We start from the raw sequence: 22,400 nt of genomic DNA, 5'->3' as shown, positions 1-22,400 counted from the left end.
CAGGAAAGCTCTAATATACAAATGTTGAGTTTGACATGTTTCTGAATGTTTTCCCAAGAAATGTTGTACTTATAGGTTGGAAATAGTATTGTGTGCACACAATGTAAAGAGACACCAAAGACATCAGTATCAGAGAACATAAAATGGGAAGAATTAAGGTTTCTCAAGCAATAAGCCTTCACAATTTTGTGGGCCTGTAGGGGAGGATAGACGCATGAGATGGCAAAGGAAAATGAGGAAGACTAGTTGTAGAGGTAAAAGTAAAACCCAGATTCAGAAACAAAGGGAAAAAAAAGAATTAAAGATGAGTGATGAAATAAACTTAAGAAGTTACGTTGGCTGGTAGCGTTGATGTTACATTGCACAATTTAATTAGAAAGTTAAAGTGAGTTGATGACTGCAAAACATGGGATGGAGTAGCTTGAGGACTTGGGAATTGGGAGATAATCAAATGTGTGATGCAAAATAATGAGATCTAAATATGCACTTTATATGCTTATATGACTAAAATCTATATATTTATATGGTTTTATTTGGGGTGAACTATAAAAAACCATTTGTTTACAGGGAACAAGGAAACAAAATTCCATAACAACGACAAAATATTGAATAATATAGGCATTTAATTAATGTACGTGATACAAAGCTTAGAAGGCAGAAATGCCAGGATGGTTTCAATGGCTTATAAATATCATCAAGTATTTGGGGAGGGTCCATTTAGTCTTTTCCACTCTGCCTCTTTGGTGTGTCAATGGTGTTTCCTCTTATGATCTCCAGATGGCCACCACTGCTCTAAATCTGTTATTGTCACACACTAGTGGGGAGGTCTGAGTGATTAAAATGCTTTCTGTACCAACTACTCTGTGCTTACAGCAAAATCTTAAGCCTATCAAGAAGCTTCTCTCTCCTTCACCAGAACTGGCTCAAATACCTCTCATTAGAGCTATTTTTATCAAAGGAATTAAGATTTCCATGATTGGTTTTTACTTATTTTTCATCTTTGGAGTCAGGCATATTGGACGCAAAACTTCAGAATAAGAATCGGTTTTAGACAGGCAGCTCCAAGATGGCTGCCATGAAAAATGTTTGTCTCAGGAGGTGTATTGATTGGTTCATGTTCTCATGTGTGTATGATTATAAAATTAATTGATACTATTAATCGTTTTTAAAACATTGAATGCAATAATTTAAAAGTGTATAGAAATAATGTGTAATTCCACTGATTCCAAAATAAGCAACCATTCTTAATGTTTTGTTAAAGAACTTTGCTGAACTTTCTTGTGCTTAAAGAATATTATTTCTTCTCTCAAAATTAAAACCATACTGTCTGTGGGCACGAACTGTTTCATTTTTTTCACATAAAGCACCGTTTTTTTGTGATGTAGTGGTAATGGAGTTTGTTGCTATGGGAGACTGACTATGTGACAATTCCTTCTAATGGATGTAGCTATTCTTCATTATGGCCCAGACAGAACAAGAGAATTCCATAATGCTTTGCTTTTCTTCTTAAGCAGTAGTGTATAAAAGTTAGAGCAGGGATCTGTAGCTCAGCGTTTGGGCCTGAATCCCAGCTCAGTTCATGAGTATCTCTGTGACCTTAGATAAATTACTCGACCTCTCTGTATTCCTTGCTTTGTTTGTGCAACATGAATAAAAATAAGACCCATACCAAATGGATATAGTGAGGATTTATGGAATTGATGGCCTTTAAGCACATAATCATCATAAAATATTATTGGTTTGATTGTCTCCTTTTCTATTCAGCTTCTACAGTAGCACACAACATGCACTGATAGACCATTGTGTTGGATAGTGGTACGGAAATGCCTTCAATTGGCTGGTTGCTATTATAAACTGAAAATCCCCGGCTCTCTGGGGTTTTCATGTTCCATCTGTGTAGAAAGGCAGGGCACTGATAGAAGACAGCAAAGCAGAGAACATTTGACAGTGCATCAAGATATTAGTGCTAGCACTTCTCTCTAATGAAGAAAGGCATTATTTCATATACTATACTAAATATAATCTATTACAGGCATTCAGAAGATAGCATCGAAATCCATTCATTATGTCCACTGGCTATTGTGGTTATTCAGGCATCTGTTGGCATATTACTTGATATAACCGAATAATGAAGCACTCATTCAATTTGCAGATCTGTAGTACAGTGTATTTAGGAATTAGCTCAATGTTTCATCAGTGCCTGTTATGAGAAGGACAGCTAATAGAAAGATTGCTCTGCCATCTGGTAGCAAAATCATGTCAAACGATTGCTGAGTGAGCAAGTGCATCTGGAAATCCAGGCAGTCTCTCCCTGCTTGCTTACTTTTTCCCTTTTCCGTGAGAAGATCTTCCATTTTCTTCGTGCCAGCTGTGGCAGGGAGGTGTAGCAAATTCTTGTGAAGTGTGGAGCTCCAGTCTCTGGCCTGAATTAGACTCTCAGAATTAAGTGGCAGCCTTGAGGCCAAGAAATATCTGCAGAGCCAGCCCTGAGAACACTGAGCACTGACGTTGTTCCCATATCTGAGATGCTTGTGAAATGGCGCGGTAGGGTTGATATTATAAGCTAACACAATGCCAGATAATAACCCCAGTACTAAAGAAAGTGAGAAAAATTCAGCTATAGCCTTCTTTTCTTAAGGAGACCACTGATTTCTTGGCGACGTTGAAAATAATCCTTAGAATTAATAAACTACAGGACCTTCTGTTCTACTCATTTTTCTGTAAGTAAAAAAATGTTGTGTGTGTATGTGAATGTGTGCATGTATGTGTATATATATGCATATAGGTGTGCGTGTGCACCTATGTGTGGAGGTCAAAGGTCAACCTTGGATTTCAGTCCTCAGTTGCTGCCCATCTTTTTTTTGTATGTCTTGTTTTAGCATTTTAAAAAAATAACTAATTCTTCTCTCATATATTACAATCCCACCACAGTTTCCCCTCCCCCATCTCCCCAAGTCCCCCCACTTCTCCCACAGATCCACTCCTCCTCAGTCTCCCTTCAGAAAAAAAAGCAGGACTCCTCCCAGGGATAGAAAAGCAACACAGCATAACAAGTTACAATAAGGTACAATAAGACTAGGCACATACACTCATATCAAGTCTGGATGAGGCAACCCATTAGGAGGAAAAGGGTCCCACAAGCAGGTGAAAGGGTTAGAGATACTCTCACTCCCGCTGTTAGGAATCCCACAAGAAGAGCAAGCTACACAACCATAACATATATGCAGAGGACCTAGGTCAGACCCATACAGGCTCCGTGGTTGTTTCTTCAGTTTCTGTGAGCCCTTATAAGTCCTGGTTAGTTGATTCTTTGGACTGTGTTTGTATGTCCACCTTGTCTTTTGAGGTGGGGTTTCTCACTGGGACCTGGGGCTCATCAATTAGGGTAGGCTAGCTGACCAGTGAGCCCTGGGAATCCACCTGTCTCCAATCATGTCTTTGTCTTTCCACAATGGGCACACCCAGCTTTTTACATGGGTGCTATGGATTAAATTCAAGTCCTCATGTGCTCACGGTGTGGTGGTTGGAATGATGAGTGTCCCCCATATACTCAGGCATCCGAACACTTGTTCTCTAGTTGGTAGTACTGTTTGGAGAGGTTATAGGGATGTAAAGTCTTGTTGGAGGAAGTACGTCACTGGGGGTGGGTGGTTGAGGGTTGAAAATCCTTGTACCCCTTCCAGTTTGCTCTTTCGGCCTTATACCTGTGGTTAATTAAGCACATGAGCTCTCATATTTCTGCTCTGGCCTTCATGCACCTTGCTGCTATGCCCCCTGACATGGTGGATTCTTATTTGTCTGGAACTTGAAGTCAACATTAACTCTTCTTTCTGTAAGTTGCTTTTGGTTATGGAGTTTTGTGGAAGCAACAAAAAACTAATATACACAGCAAACATATTACCAACTGAGTTATCTCCCCAGCTCCAAATATTTTTTTTCTTTTAAAAGAGATCTGGGTATATACCACATTTAGAAACAGATTTAAAATCATAACATCCTAGATTTATGTAGGTCAACCCACTGTCTATTTCATACATAGGCAGTGTGGAACATCCTACCCACGTACTTATCACTGGGAAATACTAAAGTATGCCTTAATTCAAAGGCACTGAAATCTTAGACCCTTTTGTAAAATTCAGATGCAAAGGGAAAGATGTAGACTTATCTGTGTCTTCAAATGGCCCCATTTTTTTTGATAATGATTCCTTTTATTTAATATAAAATGTGGTGGTGTTTCCCATATAAAAACAATGTTGTTATTATTATTATTTAAAAGATAGTGATTTTAAAAAATACATTTTCAATTAAAATATAATTCCACTACTTTCCCCTTTCCGTTTCCTCCTTCCAGACCTTCCATGTAACCTTCCTTTCACCCCTTCCCATGCCCCTCATCAGTCTTAAATTGAGGGACTCTTTCTTGGTTATTATTGTTACATACACATGCACACACAACCTGCTGAGCCGATTTTGGTTGTTTCTGTGTACATGGTTTCAGGACTGACCACTTTGTATTGGGTAACCATTCGTGGGGCTCATCCCTGGGAGGAGCTAATTCTCCCTCTCTTGGTAGCCATTGGTTGCTTGTAGTTGTAGTTCTTTGTTTAGGGGTAGGAACCCATGAGATTTTACCCCTTCTGTGTTAACATGTCCTTAAATTTTGCCATTTTCTGGTCTTATTTGTACATCCATTTCTAGGAGAGACAGTTTCACAGCAGACTTCCTGGTATTCTGGGTCTTTAAAGTCTTTTTTCTCCATCTTTTGAGATGTTCCCTGAGCCATATATTCAGGTGTATCCAATGGAGCTGACATGTGATCTCTGCCTTGGGTCCAATTGTGGTTTTCTTAACAGTCTCCATTTGTTGTAAAGAGAAGTGTCTCTGATGACGGATGGTAGCTTACCTGTGGGTACAAGGATTATATTTAGAATGTAGTAAGGAATTATGCTGGTCTAGCAAAGTGGTGGTAGTAGTTTTCTCTTCTAAGATCCATGACCCCACTAGCCCTGGCTAAGTTTTTAGGACCAGGCATGATTTCACTCTTATTGTGTGGGCCTTAAGTTCACTGAGACAGCTGCTCTTTACCACTGATATGTGAGGGCCACCACTGCACCTTTGTAGATATCTTATCATGCTGGTGATTTTTGTGGATCATAGGTGTCACAGCTGGCTAGAACCGTTCTCCTCCCTTGGCAGCCTGTATAGTATTTTCTTGTACTATGGAAACTAGACTGTGGGCAGTAGGCTTTTAGGTTAGATTCAGCTCCAGTCGTCTAAGTTCTGTGTCCTGAATGTGAGGTGTCCTCAGCTATAGGGGTTATATTGTTTTGGGACTCACTTGACTATCCTGACCAACCACTAGAAAAGGGCTTTCTTGTGCCTGGTGCAATTTTTGTTAAGTCTATGGTTCTTGTGGGCAGCATTGCCATCCTAACTGACTTAACTTCCATACATACATGTATTATATATAATTTTAGGTAACCATGAAATAATATGATTCTTTGAGGCTTTATTAAACAACTTCAGTGTTATTTGTCTCTTCTCTCTCCTTCTTCTGTATTGACTTCCCTTTTCCCTCCCTGTTTGGATAAGGAACTCTACCTTAGGAAGGCTATGACTTTAAGATGAACCAACCCATGTATGAGCCTGTAGTTTGATGCCTCATATGCGTTAACCCCTTCAATTTATATATTCTAGTTGTCAAATATACACAACAAAGTTACTGTAGATGTAACCAACCGTCTTATTAAATAAGAAACACAGAAACAATGTAAAAGAGAAAGCCGAGAGGTCAGAGCTCAGAGCTAAAATCTCACCCTTCCTCCTGCTGTCCCAGCTTCGCGAAAAAAGAGACCTACTTCCTCTCGGTTCGTATTTTTAAAGTATGTTGTTCTGCCTTCTCATTGGTTGTAAACCCAAACACATGACTGCCTCGTCACTGTCTGAATGTACAGCCCCCTAGGTCTTAAAGGCATATGTCTCCAATGCTGGCTGTATCCCTGAACACACAGAGATCTTATGGGATTAAAGGCATGTGCCACCACCGCCACACTCTTGCTATGGCTCTAATAGCTCTGACCCTGAACACACAGATATCTATGGGATTAAAGGCGTGTGCCACCACCGCCACACTCCTGCTCTGGCTCTAATAGCTCTGACCCCCAGACAACTTTATTTATTAACATACAATCAAATTAATATTTCAGTACAAATCAAAATAATATTTCAATACAATTAGATTACCACCACATTTCCCCTTTTCTATTTTAATAAAAAGAAAAAAAGCAAAAGGTTATGACTAACAAAAGAAAAACTATATACAAAAGTACAATAACTATATACAATATATACAAGTAATAAATACCTAAACAGGTATTTGACGAATCAGAGAAAATAATTCCATTATCTATCCTATTTTGATAATTCCAAGATGTATCTAATGTACTTTCTATCCTAATTAATTTTCAACTATAACTAACTAATCTTCAACCATAACTAACTAATCTTCAACTCCCTCAGAGACCCAAGAAGGGAATAATATTAGCTAACAAAAATAAAAACAGGAAGTGCATGCAAGCAACTTCCAAAAAAATTTTGTGAGTTGACAGAAACAGCCAGCTGCCTGGGCAGTCACCTGAGGTTTCTCCGCAGTGTTGGGGCATCATCTTCAGCCTATAGGCTTAGTGTATCTGACAGACTCATTTGTGAAGTAGGATGTACACAAGGTCAACAGTTCAACCTCACATTGGGTGAGAGCAGTCCACGTACCAGAAACATCTGAATTCCACTAGTGTCCTGTCATGATTCAGGATTTTAAATTCTGGAAATTGTTGACAGTTTTTTAATTCAGCTGTCCATTCTTCTTGGCTGTGTATATATGGCTTCATCTCAGCATCCCCTTCTTCTCCACATCCCTCTATTAAATGCCAGTCTACTTTTGAGAGGCATGAGCTTTCAGCTGCTGTTCCATTGTACAACAGAATCCATCGGCCCTCTGCCTGTTAAGCTGCCTTCGAAGAAAAGGGCACCGTACCTTTTCCGGATGCGAAGGCCACTTCAGGGATGGGGCCATATTGTCCTGGCCTCAGAAGATGCCTTTTGATAAAGCCATAACCACACTTGTTTTGGCAAGAATCAGTAGTCCCTTGTTTCGTGATCTGTCTGTCCATTTTGTCCTGTTGATTCGAGGATACTTTGTTGTCCAGTGGCTAACTTTTGCCAGAATGAAAGTTGACTCCATATGCAGTTTCTTCAATGCCCATATTTTCTCTAAAGTAGATTGGTACTGCCAGGAGCCGACATGTCTCAAAAAAGAAAAATTTTCTAAGTTATTAAAACATTTTAAATGCCATATTCTGTAGATCTCTGAAGGGTTTGAAGATGACCTGTCTAAAACATCTCTGCTCAATTTTTAAAACATATCCAATATGACTACAAGTTCTATGATAATGTCTAACTACTAGCTTTCATTTCTTTATATCCTAATAGTTGATAATAATAACATTCAAGGATCAGAAATTTGCATTACATTGTTAAATGGATGGAATAAATACAATTAGAAATATACATATAGCATTTTCTAACAATATCAGTTTCAAATTTGTGTACAATATAAAACAATTCAATCCAATGTAAAGTATTTAAAACTAGTAATTGTCTTTCTCTTTTCTTTCTTTTTTTTTCTTTCTTTCTTTCTTTCTTTCTTTCCTTCTTTCTTTCTTTCTTTTTTTTTCTTTTTTAAACAAGAACCTTAAATCTAATCTCCTTTGCTTAGCCTTTTTCCTAACCCTTGACAATAACTTGTAACCAACCCCCCTAATTCAGTAGAAAATTATCCCAGACCCAGAACCCATTAAAAAGACCAAAAAACCACCTGCCCCACACCACCTCTTTGGGAATGTGGGCGTCGTATTCTTAAAATTGCTTCCTGCTGGGTATGGGCGAAGTTTTCTTTATCCTGAAAGAAAAATTTTAGGTTAATTGTCAAATTCTAAGAGAGGTAACTATATCCTTCACTATCCAGTCTGTGTATAATGCCAAAGTTCAGGGTTTATCTCAAGTCCTTATTCAAGTAGTCTTTGAGACTGGATCATCTCAGCTAGTCATCTCAAAATTGCTCTGAGCACCTTGTAGTTCAAAGCTGATCTGTGGATGATGTTTGTCAGCTTAATGATATTATTATTGTCCACGTGGAATTGTTGTTGTTGTGGGGCCCCATCTTCTTTCTGGAGACTTCAGTTGATATTAGGCCTGGCCGTGATTTCCTGCAGAAAACTGATAAGAGACTCGAACACAAAAACATATATATGCAGCTAGCCTTTTTTCCAGAATTAGTTAGTACTCTATGTGACCATTCATATCTTAACAAAGTTTAAAATGTATATATATATTAATCTTGTAAATTTTGATATAAAATTTATACTTTGAGAAAAGTTTAAAGAATCAGAATAGAATCAAAGAGTTGAGATTAGTAATAGAATACTCCCTTAATTAATTTTGCTTTTGTCCTGTACCATAGCAGAAAATGGCTCTTATTCTGGCATGATACAGGGAGTTTGCATTTTCCTTTTAACAACATGCTTGATTTTAAAGAAGGAGAGAGCCATTCTCCAACTCCAAAGTCAGCTTTAAATTTTAATTGAACTGGGACTGTTAGAAGACCAATAGTGTTAAATCTTTAGAGAAAAGCAGAAACAAACATTTAGGAAGACATAAAATTTTTTTTTAGATAATATATACCCATACACCGTTTCACTCTGTTTCTTGGGATAGATGATTTGTCCCTTTTCTTCAGTTGTCTCATTTGTCCAGTGTTCTTCAGATTCCTTAACCTTCATTCTCCTAAAAGACAAAAACAAAAACCTTTCCCCAAGACTAATTTTGGGGATGTTCCTTTTTGGCAAGTTATTATCTGATGAAATGAAAAGGCATGTTTTATTGATACAAGTTAGTTTAAATTGGATGTTCATGCTGGTTGATGAACTATCACCTCCTCTAATTAAGAGGTCTCTCTTGTTCAAATCGAACCTTTATCAATTTTGATGGTACCCACAGCTTATCTTCTCCTGTAGAAACAAAAGCAAAACCACGTCCCCAATGTAAAACATACCCTGGTTTCCATTCTGAGGTCAGCACATCCTTAAAGTATATAGGGTGATTTAATTCTGTAGTTTTTTCTATTATCCAATGTCTCTCTGCAGCTGTTGTTCCTTTCTCATTGGCATTCAGAAAATTCAAAGTTAGAAGAGCATTATGCAGTCTATTTCTGGGGGTTTTTGTTACCCATTTCTGTTTATTTAGCATATCCTTTAGAGTTCTGTTTGATCTTTCTATAACTGCTTGACCTGTAGGATTATGTGGTATGCCTGTAATATGCTTTATATTGTAATAAGCAAAAAACTGTTTCATTTTAACAGAGACATATGATGGAGCATTGTCAGTTTTGATTTGTGCAGGTATACCCATGATGGCCATAACTTCTAGCAAATGAGTGATTACAGAATCAGCTTTTTCAGAGCTCAAAGCAGTTGCCCATTGAAATCCTGAATAAGTATCGATAGTGTGGTGTACATATTTCAATTTTCCAAATTCTGCAAAGTGAAACACGTCCATCTGCCAGATTTCATTTCTCTGAGTACCCTTTGGGTTACATCCTGCTGGTAATGGCGTCTGATTGTAGAAGGAACAAGTAGGACATTTCTTTATTATTTCTTTGGCTTGTTGCCAGGTTATGGAAAAATCCTTTTTTAAACCTTTACTATTAACGTGATGTTTTTTATGAAATTCTGAGGCCTCCAGCACATTTCCTATCAATAATTTATCAATCTCTTCATTGCCTTGTGCTAGAGGGCCTGGCAGACCAGTATGGGATCGAATGTGAGTTATATATAAAGGATGATTCCTTTTCCTGATTGTATCTTGTAATTGAATAAATAGTGAAGTTAATTCTGAAGCATCAGGGATAAATTCTGCAGTCTCAATATGTAACACCACTCTTTCAGCATACTGAGAGTCAGTTACTATGTTGAGAGGTTCTGAAAAATCCATTAATACCAACAGAATAGCATACAATTCTGATTTTTGCACTGAATTATACGGACTTTGAACCACTTTACTTAAATTTTCTGATTTGTAACCTGCCTTTCCTTCTTTGTTGGCATCTGTATAAAATGTACGAACTCCAGATATGGGTTTTTGCCGTACAATTCGAGGCAAGATCCATTCAGCTCTCTTTATAAGATCAATTCTATTGCTTTTGGGATATTTGCTGTTAATTTCTCCCAAAAAATTACTGCAAGCTCTTTGCCAAGGTTCACTTTCTGTCCATAATTTTTCAATGTCCTCCTTAGTTAATGGTACGACAATTTCTGCTGGGTCTATGCCTGCTAATTGACGAAGTCTCAATTTTCCTTTGTAAATCAAGTCAGAGATTTTTTCCACATAAGTTTTTAATTTTTTATTTGGTTTATTTGGTAAAAATATCCATTCCAATATAATATCTTCCCTCTGCATTAATATTCCAGTAGGAGAACGCCTAGAAGGTAAGATAACCAAAATGCAATCCAGCTTTGGATCAATACGATTCACGTGTCCTTCATGCACTTTCTTTTCTACCAATGCTAATTCTTTCTCAGCTTCAGGTGATAATTCTCTTGGACTATTTAAGTCCTTGTCACCTTCTAAGGTTTTGAACAAATTAGTCAGTTCATCATTTTTTACCCCAACAATAGTTCGTAGATGAGAAATATCTCCAAATAATCTTTGAAAGTCATTAAGAGTCTGTAGTCTATCTCTCCGAATTTGCACCTTTTGGGGTCTAATTTTTTGTAGCTCTATTTTATATCCTAAATAATTAATAGAATCTCCTCTTTGTATCTTTTCAGGAGCAATTTGTAATCCCCAGCGAGGCAAAATTTTCTTTACTTCTTCAAACATTATTTCTAAAGTATCTGCATTTGAGTCAGCTAGTAAAATATCGTCCATATAATGATAAATTATAGATTTAGGAAATTTTTTACGTATCACTTCCAATGGCTGTTGTACAAAATATTGGCACAGAGTTGGGCTATTCAACATTCCCTGTGGGAGGACCCTCCATTGAAATCTTTTAACCGGTTGAGAATTATTATAAGTAGGCACTGTAAAAGCAAATCTTTCTCTGTCTTTTTCTTGTAAGGGTATTGAAAAGAAACAGTCTTTTAAATCAATAACTATGAGAGGCCATCATTTTGGTAACAGAGTAGGCAAAGGCATCCCAGATTGTAGAGAACCCATTGGCTGAATTACTTTGTTAATTGCCCTAAGGTCTGTTACCATTCTCCATTTACCAGATTTCTTTTTAATAACAAATACAGGAGAATTCCAAGGGCTGGTTGATTCTTCAATATGCTGAGCATTTAACTGTTCTTCTACCAGCTCTTCTAAAGCCTGGAGTTTCTCTGTTGTTAAAGGCCATTGCTGGACCCATACAGGCTTGTCTGTTAACCATTTTAAAGGTAGAGCTGTTGGTGTCTTTGGAAGATCATCAGTTATTGTGCCCTGTTCTTGTATAATATGGATGGCTGGTGACCACTCATTAGAACAATATCTTCTAATATTTCTCTCAGTAACATGTGCTAGTTTATGATTTGTTTCTGAGATTGGAGGGATGTTAATCTGAGTATTCCATTGTTGCAACAAGTCTCGACCCCACAGGTTCATAGTTATGTTAGCCACATATGGTTTTAATTTTCCTCTCTGTCCTTCTGGACCTATACATTTGAGCCATCTTGCACTCTGTTTCACCTGAGATAATGTCCCAATTCCTAACAGTTGAACGTTTACCTCCTGAAGAGGCCAAGTTGGATGCCAAAATTCTGGTGCAATTATGGTAACGTCCGCACCTGTGTCTACCAGACCAGACAACAAAACACCATTTATTTTTATCGTTAATTTTGGTCTTTGTTCATTAATAGAAGTTTGCCAAAAAATTTTCTTTATGTTTTCTCCTGAATTTTCTATTCTCTCTGTTTCATCATTCTGACCAGCATGATTTATTCCAATAGGCATTTGGTTATTTAATCGCTCTCCAGAGCAGGCATTTCCTCTATGGCTGCCGGAAAGGTTTGAACTGGATTTGCACTGGGGGCCTGCCTGAGGCCCCTCTGGGAGTTTCCCGAAGACTGAGGCAAAGGATTACCCTGTCTGTCCTTTGTTGATCTACATTCGTTGGTCCAGTGTTTTCCCTTACCACACCTTCTGCATACTCCAGAAGGAAGGGGCATTCTGTTGCCATTGTTCCTTGAAGAAACATTGTTTCTGGAAATGACCTGTCTACAGTCCCTTTTCAAATGTCCTTGCTTTCCACATCCAAAACATCTAACACTCCTCAAACCTTTTGAAATTACTTCTCCTACCCATGTATCATCATGCTCATCAGCTTCAACATTAATTGTTTCTCTAATCCAATCTTCCATAGGTGCAGATCTTGCCCTTAATGGCCTGATTATTCTTTTGCATGCTGCATTCGCATTCTCAAAGGCCAAAGATTCAATTATTGCCTTACCAGCTTCTGAATCCGAGACCGTTCTCTTTACTGCTGAAGCCAGTCTTTGTAAAAAATCTGTAAAAGACTCTTTTGGGCCTTGCTTCACCTTTGTAAATGACTCAGATTTTTTTCCTGGTTCCTCAACTTTGTCCCATGCATTCAAGGCTGCCGTTCAACATAAAATTAGGGTTTGGACATCATATAAACATTGTGCTTGTGCTGAAGCATATTGGCCTTCGCCCATAAGCTGATCCTGGCAAACTTGTACTCCTTTATCCCTCCATTGTTTTTCTATGTTTTTAGCCTCCTCCTTAAACCAAGTCAGAAATTGAAGTCTCTGGCTGGGTTCCAGAACACCTTGTGCGAGGTCCCGCCAGTCCTGTGGTACTATCCTATTATATGTTGACCAAGTGTTTAACATTTGCTTTACATATGGGGAATGCATGCCATAAGATACTATTGCCTCCTTAAACCTTTTTAAATCCAACATTTCAATTGGAGCCCAAGTATTTTGTGTAGCCATTTGATCAGGCATCTGCTGTACTGTTACAGGATAAATTAAGGGTGACTGTGTGAAAACAGGCTTTCTTTCTGCAACCTTATGATCCCGACTTGAAACAACTTCACTGTTAATTTCTTCTGTCTGAATTTTTACAGGTTTAACAAGTTCTTCTAACGCTGTTATCCTGGTACTTAAATTGACTATCTTTTTAAATATTAAAATGTGGATTATTATAGTGATGAGGTGCATAATTCCACCAATACTAATATTATATAGTTGTTCCATTGCCAGACTGCCTAAAATTTCGAACAAAAACCAATTTTCTTCCAATGTACACATAAAACCCATTTGTTTTTTAATGTGGAAAAAAATTCTCTTTTAGATAGTTTCCTTTAAAATATCTGATATATTATGACTTACCAAATCTGCGTAGAACAGTAGAAATCCGAGGGGATTTTCAAAGCAGCCACCTAGTGTCCCAGGTGTAAATCCAGAGAGAGAGAGAGAGAGAGAGAGAGAGAGAGAGAGAGAGAGAGAGAGAGAGAGGAAAGAGAGAACGCACAAGAAAGCGTAGCCGGCTAAAGCTTAAATGCAGCCACGTGTTCCCTCTTGTGCCGAGTCAAGGCTTGGGTCTGGCTTCCTTAAGCTCCGACCACGTGAGTTGGCTTTACAGGCAGGGCCCTGTTCGGCAGGGCAGGTCTGAGTTGTTTGTACCACCGGCTTTAGGCAAGCTGCTCACAGACCTAGGCCCGGGCTAGAAGTTGCTACCCGGACTAGGACGCCAGCAGCTCGGACTAAGAAGCCGATCGCCGCCGGCCGCCGTGTGCCGCCGCTGCCGCCGCCGCCGCCGCCGCGGGCCGCCTGCCGCCCTTGCGGGAAAGCGGACCTGCCGCCAAGCCAAGCAGTTTTTAATGGATTCTTGTCACGTTGGGCGCCAGATGTAGATGTAACCAACCGTCTTATTAAATAAGAAACACAGAAACAATGTAAAAGAGAAAGCCGAGAGGTCAGAGCTCAGAGCTAAAATCTCACCCTTCCTCCTGCTGTCCCAGCTTCGCGAAAAAAGAGACCTACTTCCTCTCGGTTCGTATTTTTAAAGTATGTTGTTCTGCCTTCTCATTGGTTGTAAACCCAAACACATGACTGCCTCGTCACTGTCTGAATGTACAGCCCCCTAGGTCTTAAAGGCATATGTCTCCAATGCTGGCTGTATCCCTGAACACACAGAGATCTTATGGGATTAAAGGCGTGTGCCACCACCGCCACACTCTTGCTATGGCTCTAATAGCTCTGACCCTGAACACACAGATATCTATGGGATTAAAGGCGTGTGCCACCACCGCCACACTCCTGCTCTGGCTCTAATAGCTCTGACCCCCAGACAACTTTATTTATTAACATACAATCAAATTAATATTTCAGTACAAATCAAAATAATATTTCAATACAATTAGATTACCACCACAAGTTACCATTTTTTTTTTACCAAATTGTGTATAGAATTCAGATGAAATATCTTCTGTGCCATGGATCACCACTCACCTTCAGAACCTTTTCATCTTTTGATGCAACTCTGTAGCCATTGAACAGTAACTTTGCATTGTCCTTTCAGCCTCGCTCATGACAACCACCATTCTTTTAGTCTCCTTGAACCTACTTTATAGATCCCTAATATAAGCAGGATCATGGTGTATTTGTCCTTCAGTGTCTGTCTTAATCATTTAGCATACTGCTTTTAAAATTTATCCTGTTCATTAGAATGTGTCATATTTTCATCCTTCTGAACATGTATACTACATTTTATTTACATACTCATATTCAAAGATTACATACAAGTGATCAGAAATTTTACACTGGACCTTCATTTTGTTATATTGTGTTTAATTACAGTTGTTCACATGCTTCTTGCCCTTACGTTCTAGTTAGCTTGTCTGCTGTTGTGATAAACACTGTGACCAGGAAGTAATGAGGAAACGGTTTATTTCAGTTTACAGCTTGCTGTTTATCCTCTGAGGAAGCTAAGGCAGTAACTCAGTGCAGGAACCAGGAGTCAGGAAATCAAACAGAAGCCATAGAAGAACACTGCTTACGGGATCGCTACAACCCAAGACCACCTGCCCACAGTGGGCTAGGCCCTCATTCATCAATTGGCTGTCAAGAAAAAGCTCCATGGACAGACAAGCTGATGGGAGCAATTCCTCAGTTCACTTTTCCTCTTCCCAGGTGTCTTTAGTTTGTGTCAAGTTGATAAAAACTAAGCAGCACACCTTTTCATGGTCCACTTTGAGTAGCTCAGGAAATGCATAAGATTCAAGGGCCTCTCCAGGAGTTTGTATCAGTGGCAAACAATTTCAGGGGTGGAGGTAGGGAATGGGTAACTGCTCCTTAGAGTAACAGCCCACGTATGGTACAGGTAAGTCCAGTGATGCAATGCAACTATCATGAACAGTGAGTCATCATCCATGCTGGAGCAGATATTTCAGTGTGGATGCCTCCTCTGTGCCTCTAACTAGCCCCTTACTTATTGTGCTCTTTTAAACAATACCAACAAACTCACTGGTACAGCAAGCTGAACTTGTACATACTGGTTTCTTTGTTCTGTTGTTGTTCTCTCTATTTGGAATGAATAGATGTAGACTTCTCAGGAAAACTAGTGCAGCATAGTTGTATCAAACTCAATGTTTGGAAACTACTTCAAATAAAATAGACATAGTTTGCTCAAAATATGAGCTTTGAGGTTTAGTTTACTTATAATTATATTGGAAAAATCAATTGCTAATATATTAGTCACCTTAAATACTGTCAAAGTCTTTCTTCCTTTTCGGCCTAAGGCTTTTCTTGCCCATTCTTGCCACCTTGGCTTGTTGTTCTAGTCACATTGACATATAAATGTATTGTTATTGAAACATTGTCACTAGAGACTTGAATTTTGATTGATTTGAACAGTCGACAGTATTATATTGAAGTAGAAACTCATGTACATTGATAAAACTAGATACTATAAATGATGAATGACACAGTGACAATACTGGAATTTGGTATGATTTACTGTGTAGAAATAATGAAATAAAATAAAAATAGATAGAACTTAGAAGAATATATGATAAAGTTGGAATTTTTCATGAAAAATTCTTCCTTTGTATTTTCTACCTAAAATTTTTAGCACCCATTAAATGAAGTACAATGCAGTATCATAGTGTTCATGTTAAAAATGACCATTATAATATAATCTCAGAGTATTTGGGAAACAATCTTGTAATTTCCCATGAGAGTTAAGGAGCCTATACTTGAAATTTTTCCTTAATTTGAGGTTCCAGTGGAGACATTTGTTAATAATTTCAGATTAGCCAGTATGGTGTCTACAGAAATTGCTTGTCTGTGTGTTATGTTGTGAAATAAGCCCAACATTAGAATGAGTTTTTCTTAAGATGAGAAAGAGGCAACAAAGTGACATCACCCTTTGGTGACATCATACCAAAGTCAAACTACATTTTTAATCACCTTTTTAAAAAGCTTTAGTGAAAAAGGAAAAATTATGTATAGGATGACATAAAACGCAGATTAGAAATTAATTCCAAGAGTACAACACTCAATGTTCCACTGTAGTTTATTTTGAGGATTTTACTACTCATGAGGTTTGTACACACACTTGTGTGTATGTGGGTGTATATTCATGCACACATGGACACACACACACACACACACACACACACACACACACACACACACACATACCGCACTGAGCCAAATGTTGCAGTGCTGGTATTTGGTGCCTCAATTTTCTAGATTTTTTTTTTTTTTTTTTTTTTTTTTTGGTTTTTCGAGACAGGGTTTCTCTGCGTAGCTTTGCGCCTTTCCTGGAGCTCACTTGGTAGCCCAGGCTGTCCTCGAACTCACAGAGATCCGCCTGGCTCTGCCTCCCGAGTGCTGGGATTAAAGGCGTGCGCCACCACCGCCCGGCAATTTTCTAGATTTTTGAAGGGCTTAGTTTCAGGTAAATAATAATGTTTTACTGCATTAATCTTACATTTTCAAAAACTGGCATTTTGTTACCTCAGGACAAGACTGTCAACTTAAATTTACTCACAAACCAATCTCCTCTCAAGAAAATCCTGGTAGACTAAACTAATATTTCATAAAAAAAGCCAATGGAGGTAAAGCTGTTTTCAATGAAGCTGTGTCATTGAATGATGACCTTCTACAAATTGGATCTGGCCCACAGGCTCAATGTTTGACATTTACACTCTAGGATATTTCTCCTAATAATCAAGGTAGAACTATTTCATAGGCTCTTTAAGCATAGAAATAAGTTCAAGAACGCATTTGTTAATGTAGGACTAAATCCTTTTCTCTTTAGGGAGACTACCAGTATGCATGTGAAACAGATGACAGTATGTCTTTTATTTGACAATTCTTTTGGAGAAGTAATAAAAGGAAATATGTTTATAGTGGACAGTAAGAAATTTTAAAAGGTGTTATTGATAGAACATGAGAAATATTAGAAATGTTGGTTTGCTAGATTTCTCTCTCTCTCTCTCTCTCTCTCTCTCTCTCTCTCTCTCACACACACACACACACACACACACACACACACATGCACACACATACTTTGTGAGTACTACTTGGAAGTCAATTTATCTATACATATAATTATGATTTTTAAACTTTATTTTCACTTCTACAAACATTTTTTAAGATTCATTTATTTTTATTTTATTTTATGTGTTTACCTGCATGTATATATATACCATGTGCATGCCTAGTGCCTGTGAAAGCCAGAAGAGGGTCTTTAATTCCCTGAAACTGGAGTTATAGATAGCTGTTAGCCACCACCTGGCTCCTGGAAATTGAACCCAGGTCCTTTGGAAGAGCAGCCAGTGCTCTTAACCACTGAACCCATCTCCTCAATTCCTTTTTTATTTCTTATTACAATTAATTCAACTGTTGATACTCATGATGGTTAATATCAGCCGGCCGTTTGTCAATTTGATGAGATCTAGAATCAACTGGGAGATGAGCTTTTGGGTATGTCTGTGGGGGATTACCTTGACTAGGTTAATTGAGGTGGAAGATTAGCCTACTGTGGGTGGTACCATTCCCCAGGCAGGAATTTTAGACTGTATAAAAAGAAGAAAGGTAACTGAGCACAAGCATTCATTACTCTCTGCTTCTTAACTGTAACCAAATGTTTCAAAGTACTGTTAAGGAAATAGTATCTTCCAAATGCATCTTAGTTAGGTTTTTATTGCTGTGAAGAGACACTATGGCCATGGCAACTCTTATAAAGAAAACATTTAATTGAAGGGGCTTGCTTTCAGTTTCAGAGGTTCAACCAATTATCATCATGGCAGGAAACATGGTAGCACACAGTCAGAAGTGGTGCTGGAGCTGAGAGTTCTACATCTTGTAGGCAACAGGAAATCAACTGACTCACTGGGTAGTATTCTGAGCATAAGAAAGCTCAAAGCACCCCCCACACACACACACACAGTGTCATACTTCCTCTAACAAGGCCATACCCAATCTAACAAATCTACACATCCTAATAGTGTCACTCCTTATGAGATTATGGGGGCCAAGTACATTGAAACTACCATGAGATGCAACAGGACTAATACACATCTGAACTCGCAGAGACAACACATACAAGATCTGCACAAGTTCAAACCAAACAAAAACCTAGCACTGAGAAGGGGAAATTGACACAAAGTCCCACCCCTAACCAAGAAGCTATTTGTAATTGTTACCTACTTGGAAAGAGAAAATCAATTGTATTTCTCCAATATAGTGTCACTGGGTATTTCAGCCATATTCCTGGGCATGGATATGCCCAGGAACAGTTAACTAACACAAAATGTACTGAATGATTTTGTGTATGATTTTTAGTTTGGTTTGGTTATTTTTATATTACTGATTTACTTGTCTTTTTTTTTTATTTTCCTGTCTTTATTTTCATTTTGTCATTGTTGTTTTGTTTCTTGGTTTTTGAGAGAGAGGAGTGGGGAGAAAAGGAAAGAATACATAAAGTTGGGTAGGGATGGAGGTGGGAATGATATGGGAGGAGTTGGAGGAAGAAAGAGAATATGATAAAAAGATATTGTAGTTGAATTTTTCTTTGGGCTGCCAGCTCACAAAGAATGACATTGAGACTTATTATGAAAGCTCGGCCTTACCTTAGGCTTGTTCCTAACTAGTTCTTATAACTTAAATTAACCCATATGTTTTTTAATATACATTCTTCCATGAGGCTCATTACTTCATCTCCATATTGTCCATCTTACTTCCTCTACATCTGGCTGGCGACTCTGCCTTTCTTCTTCCTAGAGTTCTCTCTCTGCCTGGATGTCCTGCCTGTACCTTCTGCCTAGCTATTGGCTGTTCAGATTTTTATTGCACCAATCACAGCAATACATTTTCACATAGTGTACAAATATCCCACATTTCCCCTTTTTTGTCTAAATAAAAAGGAAAGGTTTTTAACTCTAAAATAGTAAAATTGTATACAATAAGAAAATAAGAATTACATGCACAATGTCCAGTCCATTTGTATTTGGTATATTCAGAGGAAATACTCTATTATCTATCCTATCTTGATGAATTTAAAGTTTTATACCTAAACCATTTTCTATCATAACTTGTATTACCATTCTAAAAATATCTTTTTAGACCTTAAAACATCTTCTTAAATAACTTAAGCTTTTTTGTTTTTCAACCTTATAAATTTTACATCTCTTTTGTGAGTTTCTTTTTTGACTTTGGTAACAAGGAAAGTTGTAACTATAACTATCAAAGACCTGAGAAGGATATAATATTACCTGAGTAAACAAGAAGTGCAGAGCAAACAACTTCTAAAACTATAGAAATGACAGAAACATCTAGCTGCCTGAGCAGTCACCTAAGTTTCCTTTGCAACATTGGGGCAGGCATCTTTGGCCTACAGGCCTAGAATATCTGACAGACGTTTTTGTTAAACAGAAATTTAGAAGAACTGCCCTAACTTGTCTTGGCAAAGTTTGGCAGTCCCTTTGTTTTGTGTCCTGATTGTCCAATTTGATAGCATACTATCAGTAGTTGAGGCAAGGGAAGTTTCTTTACCCAGTGACTAACTCTGCCACATAGCAAACAAACTCCATATGGAGGTTCTTTAATGCCCATCACCCTTTTTTGAAGTAAATTGGTGCTGCCAGGAGCAGGCATGTCTCACTGTCAAGAAAAGCCTTATGCTATTAAAACATATTAAATTCCATATTCTGTAGGTCTATGAAATGTTTCAAAACCATCTGTCTATTTAAAATGTGTCTCTGTTTGACCTTGAAAACATATCTAACATGACTATAAGTTTGATTGTTATAGATGACTAGCTACTAACCTGTCCCTTTTTTATTATCCTAAATAGCTTTCAAGAATTAAAACTTTACATTATATTTTAAAATGAGTTGTATAGGTATAATACCTTAAACAGGAGTAGAAACATATATACAGTATAACAAAAATACCCTTAAATTTGTAACAATATACAAAAATCTATGCCAATGTGAAGTATTTAAGACTAGTAGTTGCTTTTTTAATTTAAAAGTAGATTCAATAATATACCTTTTTATCATTCCTACATCCCACCTATTTTCTTTTCAGAATGATATCCCTGAATCTAATCTCACTTGCTTAGTTTTCTTCCTGACCATGACCAATAACAACTTGTAACCAAGCCACCTAAATAATGACAAACATCTATAATCCACCAAATGATCAAAACCACCCACCCTACCTCTTGGGAATGTGGGCTTCATGTTCTTAAAATTACTTCCTGCTGTCGGGGATGACAACATCTTTACAGATCCTGAGAAAATTGAGATAATGGTCAAGCCCTGGGAGAGCTAGCTAGAGTCCAGTCTCAGTGCGATGGGAAAGTGCAGGGCTTGTCTGACATCCTGGCTGGAGTAGTCTACAAGGCTGGACCATCTTAGCTAACTGCTTTGAAGTTGTCCTGAGCAGTTTGTCATCCAAAACTGATCTTTGAATGGTTTTTGTCAGCTTAGTGGCATTACCACAATACAGGTGGATTCATTGTTGTGGAGGGCCTCATCATCTTCTTAGAGACTGTAAATGTCACTGCCAGGAATGGTCATAGGTCACTGGAGAAAACTTAAACATTTTAAATGTCATATGCAGCAGATCTTGGAGTGGTTAAAGGACCACAATCTATTAAATATATCTGGGATACACAAGCTTAATTCCTAGTTACCTGCTTCAAATGTAAGCCTAAAATCATGTACGGGAAACTAGGTGAAGCCTATTCTAGAATTAGTTAGTACTCTTTATGATCATTAGTATCATGACAGAAAGTTTAAGTATATATATTAGTCTCATAAATTTTGAGATAATAGTTATACCTTAAGAAAAGTTTTCAAGAGTCAAAACAAAACCAAAGGATTATGAGATTAATGGAAATAGGATAGTCCCTTAATTTTAGTTTTTCTTCTGTCCCATACCAGGTGGCTCTTCTGACATGAGACAGGGATTTTGGATTTTACTTTAACAATGTTTAGAGAAGGAAAGAGCTATGCTCTAACTCCTAATCCAGCTTTAATTTTTTAATTAATTAAATTAGAACTACAAAAAGACCAATTGCCTTATATGTGTGTAGAGAACAGCAGAAAAAAACATTTAGGAAGATTTATAAAATTTTATCCTGTTGGAAATGTGCTATACCAATTAGGCCAGTTTACTCTTTTTCTTGGGATATTTTCTCTGGATGATTCATCCTTTTTTTCTTTCATTTGTCCACTGGTCTTCAGATTCTTTTGCAGGATGCCTTCATTCTCCTGGAAAGACAAAAACAAAACCCTGCCCCAACCCTAATTTTGATGAGGGTCTCTTTTGGCAAGTTAGATCTGATCAAATGAACGGCATTTGTTAATCTTAAAAGTTAGATTGAATGGCTACACTGTTAAATGAACTACCACCTCTTCTATTCAAGAGGTCTCTTCCATTTGAATCAAATCTCTATCAGTCTTGATGGTATCCATAGCTTTTTTTCTCCTGTGGAATCAAAAGGAAAAACTCTTCCCCAATGTAACACATATCTTGGTTTCCATTTTGAGGTCAACATGCCCTTAAAGTACACAGGCTGATTTAATTCAGCAGTTTTTTCTACTATCCAAAGTCTCACCACAACTGTCATTCATTCACATTCAAAAAATTCCAAATTAACAAAGCACCATATAAGGTCCAAAATCCCTGTGTAATTTTTCCCATCCTTACATGGCTTACTTATTTTATATTGCTTTAACTCTCTGCTAAAAGACTTTATTATTTTTAAACTATTTTTTCTATGACTGTCTATACCCATTTTCTTTTCTTTCTTTAGCACCT

Source organism: Peromyscus maniculatus, chromosome X, assembly GCF_049852395.1.
Source record: "Peromyscus maniculatus bairdii isolate BWxNUB_F1_BW_parent chromosome X, HU_Pman_BW_mat_3.1, whole genome shotgun sequence".
In the NCBI taxonomy this organism is placed as follows: domain Eukaryota; kingdom Metazoa; phylum Chordata; class Mammalia; order Rodentia; family Cricetidae; genus Peromyscus; species Peromyscus maniculatus.
The sequence above is the reverse complement of the archived record's forward strand: the minus strand, read 5'-3'. Positions refer to the sequence as shown.